This window comes from Myxine glutinosa, chromosome 14, assembly GCF_964187855.1.
Source record: "Myxine glutinosa chromosome 14, kmMyxGlut1.1, whole genome shotgun sequence".
NCBI lineage: Eukaryota > Metazoa > Chordata > Myxini > Myxiniformes > Myxinidae > Myxine > Myxine glutinosa.
The window spans coordinates 32,172,147-32,195,594 of NC_136274.1; the positions used below are offsets into that span (position 1 = coordinate 32,172,147).

The 23,448-nt window shown below is 50.8% G+C and overlaps 1 protein-coding gene across 1 annotated transcript in view; it reads left to right on the top strand.

Annotated features, from left to right (window-relative positions):
- Nucleotides 1–23,448, top strand: part of LOC137439581 (TBC1 domain family member 10A) — a 97,730-nt gene that overhangs the window by 64,122 nt on the left and 10,160 nt on the right. The gene's annotated exons all lie outside the window — the stretch shown is intronic.

The window sequence follows — 23,448 nt, forward strand, 5'->3', positions numbered from 1 at the left end:
TGGCTTTTAAACTCTCTGGTCACACACAGTCAGTCATGGCTGTTGTCTACCGCCCTCCCAAACCACACCCATCATTCCTGTCTGACTTCTCCTACTTTCTGACCCAGCTATGTTCCCTCTCCCCCTCAATCCTCCTCCTTGGTGATTTCAATATCCACATGGACTCCACTGACTCCACGCTAACCACTGACTTCACTGATTTACTCACCTGCTTTAACCTCACTCAACATGTCAACTTTCCTACCCATAACCGTGGTCACATTTTGGACCTTGTCTGCTCTACTGGACTAATTTTGCACCATCTCTCTGGCTCGGATCTCACTCTCTCTGACCACCTAGCCATCACTCTGACCATCAACATCCCCACCCCAGCACCAAGGCATTATCGCACTATCAACTTCCGTAAGCTAAACGCTCTTTCACCTACCTCATTCTCATCGACCCTCTCTGAAAAAATGTCCACTTCTCCCTTCGTTGACCTCCACACCCCTTCTGACCTCACTGACTACTACAACCACACTCTCTCCTCCTGCCTTGACCAACTTGCGCCTATAAAAACCAAAACAGTTTCTTTCACCCATTCTGCTCCCTGGTTTACCCCTGAACTCCGCCTGATGAAAACTCGTGCTCGCCAACTTGGAAAGACTCCGCAATAAAACAGGTCTCACAGTTCACTCCCAGGCCTACAAGAACCACATACAACACTATAAAGATGCCCTCTCCCGTGCCCGCTCCGCCTACTACTCTCAAATTATCCACTCTGGCTCCGGAAACCCAAAAGCACTCTTCGCTACAATAAACAAACTCCTCAGCCCCTTGAACACCACCACCCAGTCATTCACAATAGACAACTGCATCTCCTTCCTTTCATTCTTCCAACGCAAAATTGAAAACATCTACAACAGCTTGACCACCGCCACACCCGCTCCCCCTCAAACCACCTGCCCCCCCTTATCCTGCCATCCCCTGTCTCAATTCTCCCAGTCTCCCCTACTGACCTCTCTGAACTCCTCATCGGAATGAAAACTGCCACCTGCACTCTTGACCCCATCCCCTCCAGCTTTGTCAAGGCCTCCCTTCCTGCTCTCTCTCCACTTATCATTGCAACAATAAACTCCTCCCTGTCTACAGGCATCGTCCCACCATCCCTCAAAATTGCTGCTGTTACCCCCATTCTGAAAAAACATGGACTAAACCCTGACACCCTAAATAACTTCAGACCCATCTCCAACCTACCCTTTCTGTCAAAGGTTTTGGAACGTGCCACTCAACTCAAACATCACCTCTCTGCCAATAACCTGCATGAAACATTCCAATCCGGATTCCGCTCCAACCACAGTACTGAAACTGCTCTCCTCAAAATCACCAACGACCTTCTCCTCTCCTCTGACGCTGGCAACCTCAACATTCTCATCCTCCTCGACCTCAGCGCCGCCTTTGACACTATCGATCACACCATCCTCCTCACCCGACTTGAAACCACCTTTAACATTACCGGCACTGCCCTCTCTTGGATTAAATCATACCTCTCTGACAGACGTCAGTTCATCTCCATCAATAACTGCAAATCCCCCACTGCTCCCCTCCCCCAAGGTGTCCCCCAAGGTTCAGTTCTTGGCCCCCTCCTCTTCATCCTTTACCTGTCCCCCCTCGGTCACTTAATCCGCCGTCATGGTCTCCAATTCCACTGCTTCGCCGATGACATCCAGCTTTTCATCTCCACCAAGTCCATCTCCACCGCCACCCACTCTATCCTGACAAACTGCATCACTGAAATAAAATCCTGGCTTCAAATCAACTTCCTCAAACTTAACTGTGATAAATCTGAAATAATCATCATTGGCCCAAAAACGCTCACCAAGTCCACCCATAACTTTGCCCTCAACATCGACGGTTTCCCATTATCCACCTCCCCTCACATCCGGAATCTTGGCATCATCTTTGACCAAACCCTCTCCTTCGACAAATACACTAAACAGATCACAAAGACAGCCTTCTTTCACCTGAAAAACATCGCCCGTCTCCGTCCATCCCTCTCCTCCGTGGCTGCAGAAACCCTCATCCACGCCTTCATCACTTCCCGTCTGGACTACTGCAATAGCCTCCTTTATGGTTCACCCTCAACAATCACCAATAAACTCCAATACATTCAGAACTCCGCTGCCCGTCTACTCACCCATTCCCGGACCCGTGACCACATCACCCCCGTCCTTTACAAGCTTCACTGGCTCCCCATCTCCCAGAGAATCCAGTACAAAATCCTCCTCTTGACCTACAAAGCCCTCCATAACCTGGCCCCATCCTACCTGGCTGACCTCCTCTCCAGACACACTCCCACCCGCAACCTCCGCTCTGCTGGTACCAACCTCCTGACCCCCCCCATCCGGACCAAATTTAGATCCTGGGGGGACAGGGCCTTCTCCATCGCTGCTCCCACCCTCTGGAACTCGCTACCTCACACCATCAGAGACTCCTCCTCACTCACCACATTGAAAACATCACTCAAGACCCACCTGTTCAACACTGCATTCAACATTTAACCCACAGCATCTAACCCCTGACTATCTCCTCTCCTTCTCCCTCCTTTGTGCTTTGAATATTTCCCTATTGATTCTTCTTTTTTTGCAATTGTTTTTATGTTTTGCTATGCATTATGTTTTGCACTCTGTCAAAGCGTCTTTGGGCTTCCTGAAAAGCGCTATATAAAATAAATGCATTATATATATATATATTGTTACGGCCCGCGGATAAGGATGTTGGTTTGCCGAGCGGATGGCACCGCGGCCTAACAGTTACCCCGATTAACCCGATCCTCGAACGTTGGCCGGATCGCGCCACAGCTATTCAATATGGAAAAGACAAAAGCGACACGGATGTGAAGAAGAAGAAGAAGACGAAAAGGTTGGCAATACTACTAAATTTATTCCTATTATATACACGCTCAAAGTAACCAAGGAAGAAGGAAAGATAATAAAATAATATACAGAAGAATTAGAGACACAGTGCAATTATTACCTTATACAAGCTTAATTAAATACCCATGGACAAGACACACAGAACAAACTCACGTACACAAAAGGATGGAAAGGCAGGAGGTGGATGGCTGGAGGGAGAGGAAGGTCCAATGGTACTGCAGCACGATTGGCGCGTTTGACCGCCGCCGTTCCTTCGCGGCCCTGCTCCGGAACTGCCGTCAAGGCCCCACGCTGCTGTCATTGCTGCTGTGGCTGCGGCTGCTCTGGGGACGTCGCGTGCTTTGCCAGGACTCATCTGGTCCAACCACACCACTGAACAACGTGCTTGCTTCTTGCCCAACTCTCTTGCTTGGTCCAACTTTGGCGAGCAAGGCGACGAATAGCAGGCTTTGTGCTTTCCGGGATGTCCTCTCCTTGGATGTTCTCTATGTTCTCTTTCTTGGTCCAACCACTCTTTCTCTCTCTTGGTCCAATCACTCCTCACCACCGACCACTCAACGCAACCCCTTTGCTTCTTGCACACGCGCTTTTATAGCGCCTCCGGCGATCAAGCCGCCGGCCTTCAGGACACGCCCATCGGTGTGCTCACCTCGGCCCTGGTTGGTCGCGCGATCCTCTGGCTCCGCCCTTGATGACGACGGGCGGGTACGCCTTTCTTCCCCGACCCGAGCACATGTTCAATGGTGGTTTTGGAGGGGATGTAATTGGCAATCGAGGCTTGGCAATGACGAAAGGGGAATGTGAAGGGAAGCTACTCTATTTAATGCAGTGCAATGGAGTGTCATCTTAATGGGAGACAAGGCCTTACCCTAATACACATAATAAAGATATAACTATCAACCAGGGGGAAATCTATGATTGGCTAACGTGTATGCTTTATGGACTAATTATGGGACGCCCTTTGACCTTTACACTACGGAGGTATTTACAAGGAATCATTACATTTTACAGAGGGTGTTATTTACAACAATTTACGATACAATACAACACAATAAAAAAACACGATCCTCATATCCGCAACAATATATATATATATATATATATATATATATATATATATATATATATATATATATATATATATATATATATATATATATATATATTGTTGTGGATATGAGAATGTTTTTTTAATTTTATTGTTGTGGTAAAATGTTGTTGTAAAAGGTTGTTGTAAAATATCACCCCTCCTCCCTCCGTTTGTGGTTGTATAAAGGTCAAAGGGCGTTCCCGTAGTTAGTCCATAAAACATACATGCAGGACACGATATATCTTTTTTGACAGTTATATCCTTATTATGTGTATTAGTGTAAGGCTGTGTCTTCCATTAATTGAAATACTCCATTGCACCAGTGAAAGAGATAGATTCCCTTCATTCCCACTCCCAACACTTCCATTCCCCCCCTTTCCGTCAATTGCAATTCGCATTGCCAACTGCATGTTGGGCGGTTTTCCCTTCATCCGCCATTGACCACGAGGCAGGGTTGGGGGAAGGAAGGCGGGTCTCCACCTCGTCATAGCGGGGAGGAGGGGCGTGCCCGCCCGTCGTCATCCAGGGCGGAGCCCGAGGGTCGCGCGACCAACCAGGGCCGAGGTGAGCACCCCGATGGGCGTGTCCAAAACGCCGGCGGCGTAATCGCTGGAGGCGCTATAAAAGGCGCAAACGGAAGTGAGTAGTGAGTTGGTCTGAGTCGGTTGCCAGAGGAGGGTCAGTGGTTGCGTTGGTAGCGGTGGTAAGAAGTCGGTGGTGAGAAGTGGTGGCGTCGAGGGGTCAGTGGTTGCGTTGGTTGCGTTGAGTTGTCAATGGTGAGGAGACACCAGGGCCAGGAGAGAGAAGGTGCCAAGGGCCATTACCAGCAGTTGCGCCAGAGACGGCAGACGCGCCCTGAGCTGAGCCAGAGAGGCAGCGTTGACTCCACCAGGCAGCTTCAACCCGTTACCCCGCGGGGACCAAATAGCGGTGGCATCGGTGGCCGTCGAGGTCCAGCCGACGTCCCGTGCGGGATCAAGCCCGAACCATCTGCCCCAGCTGAACCTTCCCATTCCTCCTTCCAACATTCATTCCATTCCATCCTTCTTGTATACGTGAGTTTGTTTTGTTTGTTCTGTCCCTGGGTATTTAATTAAGTCTGTAGGTAAGCTAGTATTTTCCCTGTGTCACCTGCGTCTTATGTGCTTGTAAATAAACGTGACTGCTTTCTTTTTGCTTGTGTGTGTAAATAATAAACCCCATTACTCGTCTGTACGTCTTCTCGTTTTACTCCTTTTCCTCTTGCATTGCGTCGTTTTTGTCTTTTCCCTCATTGAGCAGCTGTGGTGCGATACGGCCAAAGTTCTGGGTGAATCGGGTGAGTCAGGGATCCTGTAACGGTCACGGCAATACCAAACCGCTCGGTAACTAACATCTTAATCCGCGATCTGTAACAATTGGTGTCTGGGAGTGGGATTCGAGGCCCGAACCAAATTTTTTTAAAAACGAATAGAGGAAAAAAAAAATTTGGTCAAAATTACGAGCTGCCGAAATTTGTTTTTTTTAAAGAAAAACCCGAATTTTGAAATCGCGCCATGGCTGGTCAAGGCGACGGGATGCCGGTGGGAGAGATAGAGGGGTTAGGAGTAACCCAGGATCAAATGGAGGGGAGCAATAAGGAGGCGGTTGAGGGAGTATCAGACGCACAAAATGGCGGCCTCGCGCACATGATTATTGTGGCGCCAAATTTAGCCGCGCCCGTGACCGTAGCAGCGCCGCCGATGGATTGGGGCCTATTTATGGAACAAATAAAGGCGCTCATGGTCCAGACAAGTGAAGACCTGAGGAATGACTTGGGAAACCAAATGGGGGTAATGGGGAACCGGATGGATGCTCAGAGTGAGCAATTGGGAGTAATGAGGGACGAAGCGAGGGGTACCGGTGAGGGATTAAAACATGGGTTAACGGGGGTGGAAAATAGAATGGCTGCCCAGGAGAATCAGTTAGAGGGGGTGAAAAATGGGTTAATGGGGCTAGAAAATAGGATGGAAGACAAATTGCGGGAGATAGGGGAGCAATCCGCCAGAGAAATTAAACAAATGGGAGAGCAGATAGAGGAGGTAAAAATCGGGGTAGAAACCAAACTGGATGCTCAGAGGGATGAATTGGGACAGATGAGGGTGGCATCTACAAAAGAGATGGGGGAGATGAAAGAGGAGATACGACGAGGTGTGAGTGAGGAGGTTTCGGGGCTACGCGAGGAGGTAAAGCGAGGTGAGAAGCGTATGGAGAAAGAGGTGAGAAATAATACGGCGAAGTTACAAGGGGGAATAGAAGATCTGACGGAGGAGGTGGAACAGCTGACAGAGGGACAGACGGAGTTAGTGGAGCAGGTTCAAAAGAACACTGCGGTACTAGGAGGGTTAAAGGCGACACAAAAAGAAATTAAAAACGAATTAATAGCGACGCAGAGGCAATGTCAGATGGTACGGGAGGAACTGACAATGAGGGTGGACGAGGTGACAGAGATAATGGAGACAAAGGACCGGCAGGTGAGGATGCACATAGAGACGGTCACGGTAGCCTTAGAGGACGAACTTGAGGAGACGCACCGAGAAATAAAAGAGGTTAAACAAAAATTAGAGGAAGTGGAAGAAGAGGTGAGTGAAATTAAGAAGAGACGGACAGAAACTAAAAGAGAAATCCAGGAGGAGGTGATGGAATATGTGCAAGGTCGGTGCTCAACTCATGATGTGATGCTCACTAACCAAATAAAGAGTTTGCAGGTGGCAAAGGAGGTGCGGAGACGAGGTACGGAGGTGAGTGGCAATGTACATGATGTAAGGAAAGCTTCAGTCGGCTTGGGGATTGGTTTGGATCCAGGTGTTCGTGAGAGGCCGTTGGTGAAGTGTGCGACAGGTCAGGTGTGCGAAAAAAGAGGTGTGCGAGAATGTCCGACCATGGGGTGTGTGAGGAAAAAGTGCACGCCAAGGAGTGAGTGTGCCGTCAGGAGTGAGTCGGTCGTAGCGCGTGTGCGAGGGAGCACAGGGAAGCGCGCTGTGGTGAGTGTTACAGAGGGTGTAACGGGACAATGTGCGGAAGAGTGTGCGCGAGAAAGGTGTCTAACGGATAGGTGCATGAGGAAAGAGTGCGCTGTCGAGAGTAAGGGTGAGTGCGCGACCGAGAGTGGAGGTGAGAGTAGTGAGAGTGACACGGAGCATGAGTTGGTTGTGGCAGGTGAGCGAGGATGTACACCTGGAATGGAAGGATGCACACCTGGAATGGTAGAGCGTGAGTGGGAATGCACGCTGGAATTGGTAGTGAGGCACGTGGTTGGGTGTGCGGGTGAGAGCACACCTGTGATTGTCACAAAGGAGGTGACCGAGAAAGGGGCGCGAAGAGGTGTGTTGGTGAGGTGTGCGAGCGACGAATGTGTGCCAAGGTGTTCGGTGGTCAGGTGTGTGACCAAGTCGGTGAGCGGAATGAGTGTACCGAGGTGTGTAAGAAGAGGTACGACGAGGAGCATGGAAACGGCTGCATGTATGAGCAAGAAAGGGGTAGCGTATGCTTGTAAGCATCCAGGGGAAGCATCGACGGTAACCGGTTTAGCGGTTAGAGCGACTTATAGCCGAATCGGGCCCTCGGTGCGTGCCGGGCTTCGCGTGCCGCGAGAACCAGCGGGGATCCGAGCCACGGCGGGTTCGAAAGGACCGCCGTGCGCGATCCACGCTGTGCCTCGCTTGGAACGGCCGCGTCCGGGCTCCACTAGGCGGAGCGGGCAGGCCGATAGGAAGGGTCGTCATGGCGACCACTTTCTATTGAGACGTGCCGGCAGGTCGAGATCGGGACATTGGATGGCTCCACGCCGAGGTGGTGCGTGGGATCTCGGCCCGGGTAAGCCCCCGTCCCTGCCACGAATGCGGGACGTATCCAGCCGCTGGCACAAAGGAACCCGCGTTCAGGGCTCGGCTGTACGAAGCCGAGCTTTACAAGGGAATTGGCGCACCGAGAGGATGTAATAAGTAGACGGGTGATGAGGATAGTGTTTTGGCCCCGAAATTAGAAAAAAAGTAAAATTTGATGATGGTAGAGTGATTGGCAGAATTTTTGATTGGTTGGATTTAGGTGTGCAAAATAGATAGTAGGACCTGCCCCATGTGATGGGATGGCCAATCCACCATCCCTCACAAGTGGGGGCAAATGCGCAATAGTTTATGGGGTGTATGGCAGTGAAAACTAGCCCGGGTGGGTTAGGTTATATTGTTAGGGATCTAGCGAAGAGGACATTAGGTAACGTTAAGTTTAGTTAGTGACTGATACCTGTAGTGGGGACGCAGGTAGATTAGTGTGGATGATGACGTGGGAGCGCAATAGTTTAAAGGGGCGACTGGGAAGCGCAAGTTTCAGAGGGGAGTAGTTAGATGAGATGATGCCGTGTGGTTGAGAATTGAACAGGTGTGATTGCACAGGTGTGCAACTGAACAGGTGTGTGGAGCAGTGTATGAGTGAGTGATGGTGATGTGTGTTGTGTTGACCAACTGGTCCAGGAAGAGGAGGAGGGTGCAGGTGGCACCAGGTGATTGCACAGGTGTGCAACAAACAGGTGTATGTGGCTGTATGGAATAAATGGTATGGAGTATTGGAATGGATGGTCGTGGAGTGAGTATGGTGGAAATTGTGGAGTGGAGTGGATGGTGCGAAGGTGTGAATGGGGGAAGAGTGGACCCCCATCACGGATACCCGGGGCGGGTAGTGTAAGTGTTAGGTAGAGGGTACAGGTAAATTGTGGTTGGATATTGGCATCTGTGGTGCGGGTGAGAGAATGGTCTTTGGATGGGTGCATTAGTGTTGTGGAAATGGCTGGGCGTGTAGCCTGTTAGTGTGTGTAGTTGGTTTGGGCACTCCACCACTGTGAGGATGTCGGCCAGGTGAGGCCGCAGGTGGGCTCTGGGAGCCGGTAGTAGAGTTGTGGATGGGGCCCGAGGATCCGGAGGACGGACCCGGGTAGCCCAGTGCCAGAGAGGGCACCGAGTGGGGAGAGCGCCAGAGGGCCTTCCCCAGGTAGATAGGTTAGGGTAAGGAGCAGGTAAGCTCGGAGGCAACTACAGTGGTGGAGGTGTGCAGGTGGGTAGACCTGCTGGGAGAGCTACACGTCGCAGCCCAGAAATTGTGCGAGGGCACAGGGAGATGAATCGGGGGAGTGAGACCCCAAATTGAGAAGCACCACAGTTTGGTCAATGGGAATTGGGTTTTAGAACCCATAGTGTAAGTTGGCCAATGGATTGGCAGGGAGAGACCCCGGGTAGTGTAAAGTGTGTTAAAATCATTTAGAGGATAGTTAGGATGAAGGATCTCCTCGCACCATCTGCATCCACTCACCTGAGGTGACAGGTACTCCGCACCATGCCATGTTTTATTATTTTTACTGTGCAAATGTTTGAATTGTGAGATGCATCATGACGTGGGTGTGACATTGTGCGTAATTCCATCTCTGCCTCCTTATGAGGATTGATGATGAATTTGGTGATGGCAAATTTTGAAGTAGAGGGATTGTGGAGACGAATTTGGTATAGGGGAAATATGGGGAAGACGTGACAGTAGTGACGAATTTGTAAATGTGTAGATTTTTGTACATATGGGGTAAGGGCAAGGGTAGGGTAGGTGACAGGGGGGTGACGTACGGTAGGGACGAGCTTTCTCACTTCGCCCTCCGTACGCATTTCGCCTTGCATTGCCTTATTGATGTGTACCCTTGTGACCTTACCCCTCGCTCAATTGTCTTTCCCCTTTTGTCTCCCACATGACCTGTGCGCCACTGGGTGCCGAGGGGAGCGTGCGTGGGTCGGCCATTGTGCGCCCAAAATTCCCAGAACCAGCTGTCTGCATCGATGCACCACATTATGGACCACATGTCTGTGGCCGAGCACCACCTATGGACCCCATGGGTTGGGGCATGGCCCCTCTGCTGGAACCGGCCATGAGGGCCTGAAATCTTGCTGGCGGACCTTGGCCACAGGGCACCGATGCCCCACAGGTGAACCACACTAGTCGGCCCTGTGGGCCATAAATAAAATAAATAAAAAGGACACATTGGGTGCAAGTTTTAATACAAATAGGCCGCCAGTAAGCAAAGCAAAAGAATGACAACATCTGGAAGAACAAATAATAATAACCAGCAGAGGGAGCCGAAGAGCAAGAGATCACCTGCAGGGTTAGGGGTTGTTGATTGTATTTTTATGGAACACTGATGAACTATGGTGACTGCACCGATTGGTGCTTGGGTGCTTGTATTGGTGCGTTTTTGGGTGCGTTCATGGTGCGTCGATGCAGAGCAGACTGTCTCCCCCCCAGAAAGAACAATCACAGGTCCTGGGTTAGTTTTGTAAATAAAAGTAGCGTCAATTGTAAATAATGCTCCCCACCGTCAGTGTATAGTTTGAAGACCATTCCGCAATTCGGTTAACTGTGGGCGTAAGTCTGTTAGGCAGGGTGCAATGGAGCAGCGGGACACGTTTATTTATGTTTTAAAACTGTCGCACTCAGGGTCAGGTTAAAAGTAGAGGGAACTACACCTACGTGCCACACTAAGGTAAAAGTTATAGGCCCGGGACGTGCCTAAGGGGAGGAGGGTGCAGTGTTGTGGATATGAGAATGTTTTTTTAATTTTATTGTTGTGGTAAAATGTTGTTGTAAAAGGTTGTTGTAAAATATCACCCCTCCTCCCTCCGTTTGTGGTTGTATAAAGGTCAAAGGGCGTTCCCGTAGTTAGTCCATAAAACATACATGCAGGACACGATATATCTTTTTTGACAGTTATATCCTTATTATGTGTATTAGTGTAAGGCTGTGTCTTCCATTAATTGAAATACTCCATTGCACCAGTGAAAGAGATAGATTCCCTTCATTCCCACTCCCAACACTTCCATTCCCCCCCTTTCCGTCAATTGCAATTCGCATTGCCAACTGCATGTTGGGCGGTTTTCCCTTCATCCACCATTGACCACGAGGCAGGGTTGGGGGAAGGAAGGCGGGTCTCCACCTCGTCATAGCGGGGAGGAGGGGCGTGCCCGCCCGTCGTCATCCAGGGCGGAGCCCGAGGGTCGCGCGACCAACCAGGGCCGAGGTGAGCACCCCGATGGGCGTGTCCAAAACGCCGGCGGCGTAATCGCTGGAGGCGCTATAAAAGGCGCAAACGGAAGTGAGTAGTGAGTTGGTCTGAGTCGGTTGCCAGAGGAGGGTCAGTGGTTGCGTTGGTAGCGGTGGTAAGAAGTCGGTGGTGAGAAGTGGTGGCGTCGAGGGGTCAGTGGTTGCGTTGGTTGCGTTGAGTTGTCAATGGTGAGGAGACACCAGGGCCAGGAGAGAGAAGGTGCCAAGGGCCATTACCAGCAGTTGCGCCAGAGACGGCAGACGCGCCCTGAGCTGAGCCAGAGAGGCAGCGTTGACTCCACCAGGCAGCTTCAACCCGTTACCCCGCGGGGACCAAATAGCGGTGGCATCGGTGGCCGTCGAGGTCCAGCCGACGTCCCGTGCGGGATCAAGCCCGAACCATCTGCCCCAGCTGAACCTTCCCATTCCTCCTTCCAACATTCATTCCATTCCATCCTTCTTGTATACGTGAGTTTGTTTTGTTTGTTCTGTCCCTGGGTATTTAATTAAGTCTGTAGGTAAGCTAGTATTTTCCCTGTGTCACCTGCGTCTTATGTGCTTGTAAATAAACGTGACTGCTTTCTTTTTGCTTGTGTGTGTAAATAATAAACCCCATTACTCGTCTGTACGTCTTCTCATTTTACTCCTTTTCCTCTTGCATTGCGTCGTTTTTGTCTTTTCCCTCATTGAGCAGCTGTGGTGCGATACGGCCAAAGTTCTGGGTGAATCGGGTGAGTCAGGGATCCTGTAACGGTCGCGGCAATACCAAACCGCTCGGTAACTAACATCTTAATCCGCGATCTGTAACAATATATATATATATGTATATATATATATATGTATATGTATATACAGTATATATAAAATGACTCCATGGTAAGATCTCCAACCTTTAATTGAACAAACAATGTCTCAACGTTTCGATTAACAACATGTGAAGCCACACGCCTCCGTTAATCTTCCTCAAGAGTGATAAAATCATCTCAACATCCCCTTACATGCACAGTGGGCGGGGTATATGCAAAGTGGGGTGGGCAATGCTGGACAGCCAATGAAACCGTATCACACCGCTCTCGTGAACGGAGACGTTACCGACCAAATTCAAAAATCAACCGCATATTAACAGTTCAAAATAATCCTGTAAGCAGTGCTGGATTATAACGCAAGTGTTGAGAAAATCCGGAACAATCATTACATTTAATCAAAAGTTAAACTTGCAAACAATTAAATTGTAAATTAAATTAAAACTGTAAATATATTAAAGCCAAAATTTTTTAAGATAAAATAAAATTGTCACATTATCAAGATCATCACATGTGGCCCTATGCGGTAAAGGTGAATGCGGGAAGGAGGTTGGTTTTAGGAGGGATAAAATGGGGGGGGGGGGGGACCAGGGGGGGTTGGAAGTGGAGGGGGGGGGTGTGGGAGAGGGGTGGTTTGGAGGGATTGGAGGTGGGAGGGGGCAATTTGTCCAAATAAAAACCTTGTGTGATATATTATGTGGACTCGTTGTTCAAAGTACGGAATGCCTGCTTCGTTTACACAAGAGTGGGTCAAAAGCTACCGGTAAGTCAACGACCTCTTGTGTGATCGAGGTAACAGTTTCTTCTGTGTGCCAAGCCTCCAAAACACGTCTTCTGTTTCTGTTGGGTGTGGAGCCCAAAATATCAACCCTGTCCCATAAAGGTGTGTGGCCTTCCTTAAGGCCGTGTTTGGCAATATCAGATCTGCTAGGATAATATATAATAATATATATATAATACATGATTTGACTAAGGCTAATATACACTTTGACTGTGTATATTAATGGCTTAGATTGGTCACAAATAAACAATTTGCAGTATGTTGTCCTGATGAGCCCATAACAAGGGCGAAATATAGATCGACATCTCCGCCTTTGTCTATTTGTACCCATAGAGCTTTAATCTCAGTCTGCAAAGACTTGAGTACCACACGGATGCCTCCTAGTTAGGAGGTGATGTGTTTGTATAATTTATGTGCATGACGTCAGTGTCATGTCATAGGGTTAGTGTTCTTTTTTAGTCAAATTTTATGGTTCCTGACTGCAAAACTCGTAATTGTCGTGGAACAGGCCAGAGACAATGCGTCAGCGTGGCAGGCTACACTTGTTGCTTACAGGTTGATTGTCCAGGCAGGCTACACTTGTTGCTAACAGGTTGTGCAGCAATTGCTGGGGAGCGACTCAATCTGTGCCTTGCTTCCCAGTCAAGTTAGGGGGTTCAATCTGTGTATATATTTAAAAAAAAATTTTTTTTATACTTTCCTGCTCTTTTATCATTTTCCCAGTTGGTGGTGTATATCTGTTATTTCCTTTTATATTTTTATTCCTTTTTGCAATTGTTGGGGCTGTAATCATTTTGGTTTCTTATGTGACATCTTCCATTTGCACCTGTCTTTCGATGATTTTTTTTACTAAGTGTGTGCATGTGCATGCATCTGTGTCAGGCACAGACAACACATTCACCCTTTCAATTCACAATTCGTCCAATCACTGATTCATATCCTGGCTATCCACCATTCCTGCCAGTATCCCTGTATCTCCTCCCCCCTCTCCTCTCCCCCACCTCCTCTCTCCACACAATCACCTTACATTTCTTAATGTTAAATTGCATTTGCCAATTCTTTGTCCATTCTAGTAAAGTATCAATACTTTCCTGAATATAATCGGCCCTCTCTCTGCCATCTACCTTGCCTCCAAGCTGTGTCATTTGCAACTCTGGAACGTCTACTCTTAACGCTACTGTCTGAATCATTGATGGAAATTATAAATAATAACGGATCTGGTACCGATCCCTGAGGTACGCCATTACTTAAACGGCATCCCCTACCCTAACACCTCCAGCCCGACATCCTCTTGTTCACAGTCACTCTTTGCTTCCTGTCACTAAACCAGTTTCCAATCCAGTTAGTTATCCAAGCATCCACTCCACAAGCCATCACCTTAGCTAACAACCTCCTTATGCTGTACCTTAATAAATGCCTTTTGAAAGCCTAGGAATACTACATTTTCTGTACTATGCTCCATCCGATCAAACTGCTTCATAGAACACCAATAAATGAAGGAGCTCTTGAATTGTTGCAGGAGAGATGTCTGATTGAGATGATGAGGAAGAGACAGACAAACTGACTTGGTCATATTTTGAGAAAAGATTGATTGCTGAAAGAGGTGATTTGAAGAAAAGGAGCAGAGAATGAAGGCGGATACAAAAAGCTAAAATATAAAAATGAGCCGTTGGGAGAGAATGGTGGTGCCGTTGGAAACCTTAAACCTACCTAAATGTAAGAGCACTTCAAGAGGAGGTAACTGGGTCAGGGCCTGATTCACCTTTAACTTTAAACATATAAATGGTAACATAATCTATTATGTTCAAGTGTGTAGAAACATCGTAATCTCACATTATTTTCTCAGTTTGCTTCATGATTCTCCCCATGCGTTACAGCTTGGCCATCCCAAACCCCGACCACCCCGCAATGTTTGCCATAACCTTTGCTAAAAGTCAAAAATAAGCTTTTGCTTACCTTTTTTTGGTCATTTTTCTTCATTATTTTCACTGGGATAACGGATTTCAATGGTAGTGACTTGGAAGCTTAAACCAAATTGGATGTTAATTTTTCAATCTCACACGATTACTTTTATTATTTTGTTCCCTTGCCCCTATTATTTATATATTTGATTTTCCCGGGGGTGAAGGGCATGTCATGAAATTGGTTGCTTTTGAGTGATTAATTTGAGTCACATTAATTTTCCAGTGGAGTAATGCTCTCAATGCTGTCCAACTTGTATTCAACACTGGATTGACTTCACAGAGCGACCTTTAATGGCACTTTTGCTGGAAGAACCAGAAACGGACAAAGTGAATGAGCACTTTGTGATGCCAGAAGATATTTTTAAAGAGCCTGACAAAAATTCTGATTATAGCTTGGAATTTGTACCATTTTCAACGCATGCAGTTATGTAACACGTGGCTTAAACGCAGATGGTTTTGTAACGCCATAAGCTCTCGAATATTTGAAAAATAACGACACGTCATTCTTTTAAGAACAAGACCAAAAGTCTAACAGCGGCGTAGCCGGGCTTGTAAAATATTATAAACCACAAACACACATGAGTAGCTTTTTAAACAGTCGCTAATGCTGATTATAACATTAAACAAAGAAATTTGGAGGAATCCCGACATCCGTGAGGTAAGTTTTACTTACAGAACTGAGCAAAGATCTACTGTAATCTATATACCCCACAAGGGTTGGAGGTGTGCTCATTTACCAAGCAGCTAGCTAGCGCTTGCCAAGCCAGCCGTTCCTTAAGGGTTTTGAATGGAGTGCTCGCTCGAATGTTTTAACCACTTGGCGATCTCTCCACAAGAAACTTGGTAAATGAACATGCACCCAATATTCTTGAGACCCGATCATAGATCGACTGCAATCTATATACCCCAAAGAGGAATGACCTTTCCTGCTGCTCTCGAAGTGAGCGGGTGTTTACGCCATAATGACATCATTTACGTAATGACGGCCGGACACAAAACTTCCGCTACCTTAATATATATAAGACTAGCTGAATGCACCCGGCGTTGCCTGGGTTCTTTTTGAATGAATTTAATCTTCTGTACATAGGTCTGACACAAGCCCAGTATCAGTTTGTGCTCAACGATTCCTTGTTCTTTCTTCTGTCGGACCCCACGAGGAAGAATTTTGAAAGCATGTGTTGCAATCAGTCAGATATTCCTATTAAGTGCATAAGTTGTACTTCAAGAGAATTTTGAAAGAAGAAGAAGATTTATTGCGAAATGGGCCCAGCCCGGCCGAGGCGGCCTCGACCAGCCTCGCCACCTAGCCCAAAACCTTCCCAGGGCCCGTCCCGACGTTTTTTGTTTCAGAGGTTTCCTCCTATCTTTCACCGTTCAGGAGATTAGCTTGCACAGACAAACAAACGAACAAACAAACAAACAAACAAAAACTTTCTTTTATATATATATAGAAAATATATATGCATAAAAAAATTACATGTATAAATATACATTATATATAAATATATATATATATGCATAAAATATATGACAAGGATGGCTGGTCTGCATGATTTTGCCAGGATTGTGCTCTGCATGACGTCTTCTTGTTTGTATGTTTGTCTGTCTGTGAGTGCGATGGCTCGTGAATGCTTACACCTATCTTCGTCAAACTTCACCAGAGGATTCCGAAGGATAAACTAGAAGCTGTCAATGTTTGTTTTTTTGTTTTTTACTATATAGGTCAATGGTCAAGGTTATCTCATTTGTCCGCATGATATCTCGGCTATCCTTTAGGCTGAAATGAGTTAGGAGGCTGAAATTTTGGCACAATAGGGAGCAAAAATAGTATATATTTTTTTAAAGTTTTTTCATTAATCAAGTAATTGATGAATTACTTTATTATTATCGATTTATTAAGTTCTTGTTTATTTTATTTCTCATCTAGGCATTATCTCAGGCACTGTTTGAGCTAGGAAGCTGATATTTGGACCTCACAATGACCAAGTGATTTGGCTGTAAAGGGTATTTTTGATTTATTGATTAATCAATTAATTACTTTATTTTCACAAAGCTACAGATTTGGATGAAGTAGTGGCAGTTTCAGTATGGTGGTAATCAATTGATTAAGAAATTAATTATTTTACGACTATTATTTATTAATTTTAATCGCACAACTAATCAGTCAATTATTGATTCTCTCAATTTTTGTCGTACCTGTTAATCTACCTACCACCTGACATTCTTTCTTGTTTTTGTTATCAGTAAGAAATATCTGCTCCCTCCAGAAGCAAATTATGATGTCTGTGAAATATATTGCACAATGCAGTGTTCACTCTCCTCCCCTCCCCTCTGCCCCCCCACCCCCCGTCCCCCACCCTCAGTTTATAAAAATTCTGGTTGTGCCCCCTTTCCCTCTCATGTTTCATTCAGAAATTAATGAAGAATATAGTCTGGCATAACTTTTAATATGTGCTTGCTTCGAACTTGACTTGTTCTAATATGCATGCATTACTCTGCCTTTTGTCTGGGTCATATCCCCCACCCTCAAGGGGCTAAGGAGCCTATTTTGATTGCATGGATGACCTGCTCACAGACACCCCCAGCACGTATGCAAAGTTTGGTATATATCGGCCAGGCCATTTGATTCCATAAGGTTCAGACTGTAGTGGTTCCCGCTGAATGTACACAATCGCCTTGCACCTGCCAGGACGCGGCCAGGGCGCGATCGCCATGCCGGGCTCGTCCGGACGGGCCCAGACGCGCCTCTCCCGGGCACGCCCGGTCTCGTCTTTCCCGGGCATGCCCGCTCTCGCCTTTCCAGGGCTCGCCCAGAGCGCCCGGGCACGCCCAGCCTCGACTTGCCAGGCCGCGTCCAGGACGCCCGGGCATGTCCAGACTCGCCTTTCCAGGACTCGCCCTTGACACCCGGGCATGCCCGGTCTCGGTTTTCCCGGGCAAATGCCCGGGCATAAATGTGTATATATATTGCTGCCCGATAAACGGGCTTTTCAGAATACCTGAGCTGTTTTGTTTCAAAAAAGCAACTCGGACGAATTCCGTCTTTGGTCGCGTCAATTCTTTCGACTCGCGTTGGAGCGCAACTCCTTCACTGGTGACCTACCGACATGGACACGGCAGTGACTCTTAAACTGCCTACCTTCTGGGAGGCTCACGCGGCTGTTTGGTTCGCCCAGGCGGACTCCCAGTTCGCCCTGCGAGGCATCACCGCGGACGACACCCGCTTCCACCACATAGTGGCAGCGCTCGGTTCCGCCACCGCGCCCGTGCCCTGAGCCTCCTCGAGCACCCGCCGGCTGCCGACAAATATGACGCGCTGAAGACGCTCCTCCTCGACGCTTTCGCCCTCTCACCGGCGGCACGCGCACGGCGCCTGCTCGACCTGCCCGAGCTCGGCGACACGCGCCCGTCCGAGCGCATGGACTATCTGCTCTCGTTGCTCGGTGAGCACTCTCCGGACTTTCTGTTCCGCGAGCTGTTCCTTCGCCAGCTGCCTCACCCGGTACGCCTCGCCCTGGCTGGCACGTCGATCACCGATCCCCGCGCCCTCACCAGGGAAGCCAATAAGATCTCCTCGGCGGGCCAACACATCGGCGCGGCTACCTGGAGCCTGCCGCCATCCGAGGCGACGCCCACGATGCCCGAGCGCCCTGCGCGGTTGGAGGCCGAACTGCCGGTGCAACTGGTGGCCGCCACGCCGCGCCGACCGCTTCCGACACGACGGTCGGAGCCTCCACCTGACCAGGCGTGGTGTTATTACCACGCCAGGTTCGGACACAAGGCTCGGACGTGCCGACCCCCGTGCACTTTCGGCAAGTCGGGAAACGGCCGGGCCGGCGTTCATTCCCAGCCATGAGCGCCGGCCACTCGGGCAACTTGCTTTTTATTCGGGACAAAGCGTCCGGGCGGCGTTTCCTTTGTGACACCGGCGCCCAACTGAGCGTCATACCCGCCTCCGAGCAGGACAGGCGGGACGCCGTTTGCGGCCCCTCTTTGGTCGCTGCTAATGGCTCGGCCATACGCACTTTCGGCCCGCGCGACGTCACCCTCTGCTTCGGCAGCCAGCGCTTTCAGTGGACCTTTGTGACCGCCTGCGTCCCCATGGCTTTGCTGGGTGCCGACTTCCTCTGCGTGCACGGGCTGCTGGTCGACGTCGAACGTCGTCGCCTTGTCAACGCCGAGACCTTCAGCTCCCTGGCGTGCACGATGAGCAGCTCCGCGCCGACCGAACTGGCGTGCGCCCTCCCGACGGCGAACGAGTTCGCTCGCCTGCTCGCGGAATTCCCGGCCCTCACGCGGCCGACGTTTTCGGCCGTCGCAGTGCGGCATGGGATCGAGCACCACATACCCACTACGGGCCCGCCGGTCTACGCCAGGGCCCGCCGCCTCGACCCGGCCAAGCTCGCCATGGCAAAGGCCGAGTTCGACTCGTTGGAGCACCTCGGCATCGTGCGGCGCTCCAATAGCGCGTGGGCCTCACCACTGCACATCGTGCCAAAGCCGGGGGGCGGATGGCGCCCGTGTGGCGACTACCGCCGCCTCAACGACGCTACCACCCCCGACAGGTACCCGATCCCGCACATCCAGGACTTTTCCGCCCGTTTGGCGGGACGGGTCATATTTTCCAAAATTCACCTGATACGGGGATACCACCAGGTACCTGTCCGGGCGGCCGACGTCCCGAAGACGGCCGTCATCACGCCGTTCGGCCTGTTCGAATTTTTGAGGATGGCGTTTGGCCTCAAGAACGCGGCCCAGGCGTTCCAGCGCTTAATGGACAGCGTGCTGCGCGACCTGCCATTTCTTTTCGTCTATCTGGACGACATCCTCGTCGCCAGCACGTCCCGCGCCGAGCACCTCCTCCACCTCCGAACACTTCGGTCGCCTCAGCGAGCACGGCTTAATTGTCAACCTGGCCAAATGCCACTTCGGCAGGACGACCGTTGACTTTTTGGGCCACCGCATCACCAAGACCGGGGCCGTGCCGCTGCCGACCAAGGTCGAGGCCATCACCACGTTCCCGCGTCCCCGTTCCATCAAGGCCCTACGAGAGTTCCTCGGCATGGTGAATTTTTATCACCGATTCGTGCCCCGCGCTGCTCAGCTCATGCGGCCCCTTTACGAGGCCCTCCGGGGCAAGCCGGCCAAGCATGACATCGTTTGGTCCGCGGCCATGGACGCGGCCTTCGCGAGCGCAAAACGGGCCCTCGCCGACGCAACGCTGCTGGCTCACCCGGTGCTCAACGCGCCCATCGCCCTCACTACGGACGCCTCCAACTACGCGGTGGGCGCCGTCCATGAACAATGGGTGGACGGGGGTTTGGCAGCCACTCGCTTTTTTCAGCTCCGGCCGAACGAGTTAAAATACAGCACGTTCGACCGCGAGCTGCTCGGTCTATTCCTGGCCGTTCGCCATTTCCGACACCTCCTGGAGGGCCGCCCGTTCACGGCTTTCGTCGACCACAAGCCGTTGGTCTACGCAATGGCCAAAGTCACGGAGCCGTGGTCGGCCCGCCAGCAGCGCCACCTCTCCGTCGTGTCGGAATTCACCACGGACATCCGGCACGTCGCCGGCAAAGACAACGCCGTGGCCGACTGTCTTTCTCGGGCCAGCGCGAACGCGGTCCACCTCGGCGTGGATTTAGCGCTCATGGCGGCCGACCAGACCACTGACACCTCGGTGCAGGCCCTCCGGGCGGCGGACACCGGCCTCCGCCTGGCCGACATCCCCTTCGCGGGCACCGTCCTGCTCTGCGACGTCTCCCAGGGCCAGCCTCGCCCCATCGTGCCCGTTTCCTGGCAGCGCCGCATCTTCGCCTCCATCCACGGCCTTTCTCACCCGGGCCGGAAAGCTTCTCAGAAGCTGGTGTCGGCGCGTTTCGTCTGGCACGGCCTTCGACGGAACGTCCGCGACTGGGCCAATGCCTGCACGGCCTGCCAGCAGGCCAAGGTCCACCGCCACACCCAGGCCCCGCTAGCACCTTTCACCGTGCCTGCACGGCGTTTCGACCACGTCCACGTGGACCTGGTGGGTCCCCTGCCCCCATCGCGGGGGTTCACCCACCTGCTCACCATGGTGGACAGGACCACCAGGTGGCCGGAGGCCGTGCCCCTCACCTCCACCACCACCGCCGACGTGGCGCAGGCGTTCATCGCCACCTGGGTCGCGCGCTTCGGCGCACCGGCGGACATCTCGTCCGACCGCGGCCCACAGTTCACGTCCGAACTTTGGGGCGCGGTCGCCCGCTCGTTGGGGGTCACGCTGCACCGCACCACGGCCTACCACCCCCAAGCCAACGGGTTGTGCGAGCGGTTTCACCGCTCCATGAAAGCCGCACTCATGGCCGGCCTTCAGGATGACGGTTGGACCGACCGGCTGCCATGGGTCCTTTTGGGCCTCCGCACGGCCCCCAAGGAGGACCTCCGGGCGTCCGCCGCCGAGCTCGTCTACGGCCAGCCGCTCCGCGTCCCGGGCGAGTTCGTGCCCGACGCTACCAGTCCCTGGTCCGCCGCACACCAGCGCTCGGACCTCCAGGAGGCCGCCCGCCGATTTGCCCCCGTGCCAACGTCCCGCCACGGTGGCCCCCAGTCCTACGTCCCCCCGGCGCTTCGCACAGCGGAGTACGTCTTTGTGCGTCATGACGCGCACCGGGGGCCACTCCGGCCGCCGTACGACGAGCCCTTCCGGGTCTTGCGACGGGGCGACAAGTCCTTCGTCGTCGACGTCGGCGGTCGGTCGGACCGGATCTCTGTGGACCGCCTCAAACCGGCGCACGTGGACGTCGACCGACCACCACGGTTGGCCCTTCCTCCGCAGCGAGGCCGCCCCCCGTCTACAGTTCCCCCCGCTCGACCACCCACCACCGGATCGGACCCCCCCCCCCCCCACGACCCTCCAGGGGTCGCTTCGGCCAGGTCATCCGGACCCCCCTTAAATTGACCCTGCCGGTGCAGGTCGATTCTGGAGGGGCGTGTGTAGCGGTTCCCGCTGAATGTACACAATCGCCTTGCACCTGCCAGGACGCGGCCAGGGCGCGATCACCATGCCGGGCTCGTCCGGACGGGCCCAGACGCGCCTCTCCTGGGCATGCCCGGACTCGCTGTTCCCGGGCACGCCCGAACCTCCCGGGCACGCCCGGTCTCGTCTTTCCTGGGCATGCCCGCTCTCGCCTTTCCAGGGCTCGCCCAGAGCGCCCGGGCACGCCCAGCCTCGACTTGCCAGGCCGCGTCCAGGACGCCCGGGCATGTCCAGACTCGCCTTTCCAGGGCTCGCCCAGAGCGTCCGGGCATGCCCGCTCTCGCCTTTCCAGGGCTCGCCCAGAGCGCTCGGGCATGCCCAGCCTCGACTTGCCAGGCCGCGTCCAGGACGCCCGGGCATGTCCAGACTCGCCTTTCCAGGACTCGCCCTTGACACCCGGGCATGCCCGGTCTCGGTTTTCCCGGGCAAACGCCCGGGCATAAATGTGTATATATATTGCTGCCCGATAAACGGGCTTTTCAGAATACCTGAGCTGTTTTGTTTCAATAAAGCAACTCGGACGAATTCCGTCTTTGGTCGCGTCAATTCTTTCGACTCGCGTTGGAGCGCAGCTCCTTCAATACAACAATTACTAAAAGGAGATGCATCCATCCGTATGTCATGTGAAGAAGAAGCAGAACCTTGAGCTTTAACTTAGCGGTTCCTTCTGTCATAAAATAATGAAAATGGTACCGTTGAAAAGCTAATCGATTTACTTGATCACAAATTGGTGTCCGTTTCATCATAAACCTGCCTGTTTTAAAAGCCTGTCTTTCTGGGATCGAAGAAGCAGCGTGAATGTTTGCTTAATGCTCCCTTGTGCATTCCACCGACACATAGGAGGGTATAGTGTGTATGGATATTGGCAAGACTTTTAAGTAGCTCGATTATGGAAGGGTAATTGTCGTGTCTGTGGGTTGTCTCGTCAAGGAGTGGTGTGTGGTTGATGTTGTGTTTCTCATCAAAGAACTGCCTTTGCCCACTCCCTCAAACTAACCCATCCCCTCTCCCCCAGAAAAAAAAAACCATTAAAAAAACCAAAACTACAAAAACAAACAAACACATTTTTCTCTTTTTATTTTTATATTTAAATAATGAACATAAATATTTCAGCATCTTTATTTTGGAAACCTTGGGATGTCTCTGGCCATGCCACATTGTCTCATCCACAGTCCTCCCCTCATACCCACAATTAAATTGCATTGTTGTAACAGATAAAATTGTTCTGGTGTTTGACGGAGATACGATGGGCCTAATGGCCTTCTCCTGCATCTAGTTTCCTTGTGTAATGCAGCGGTTCCAACAGTTACATTTATTATTTTGGGACAGCAGGAACCCTTTAACACATGGAAGGAGCACACAAAATTATATATAGTAATACTTCTTCAAGCAATAGACAAATATATAAAAGTACATGGGAGGAGCCCACAAAAAACACCAGCCACAACGGCAGCGACAACATCTACGTCCTATAAAAGATCACTTTTTTTTTTTTCATGTTTCACTTCATTTTACATCAATGAAATTCACAGATAGACATGAAATATGGTTTTAGTGCAACATGCTGCCTTTTGATTAAATCCGATCAGCGAAGCGACTGCTCGGCATACCCAGTACATACGACATTAAGTAGGAGACGGGAAGACTTTTATGCCATTGACATTGTTGTATAATCTCCCTGTTTCTCTGAGACCATTTGTTTCTACAGTTAAATTACACTCTCTTGTCTTTTGGTAAGAGTTTGAACCTTTGTCGTGATGACGTAACCCATCCCCAAGGTCCTCTAACCCA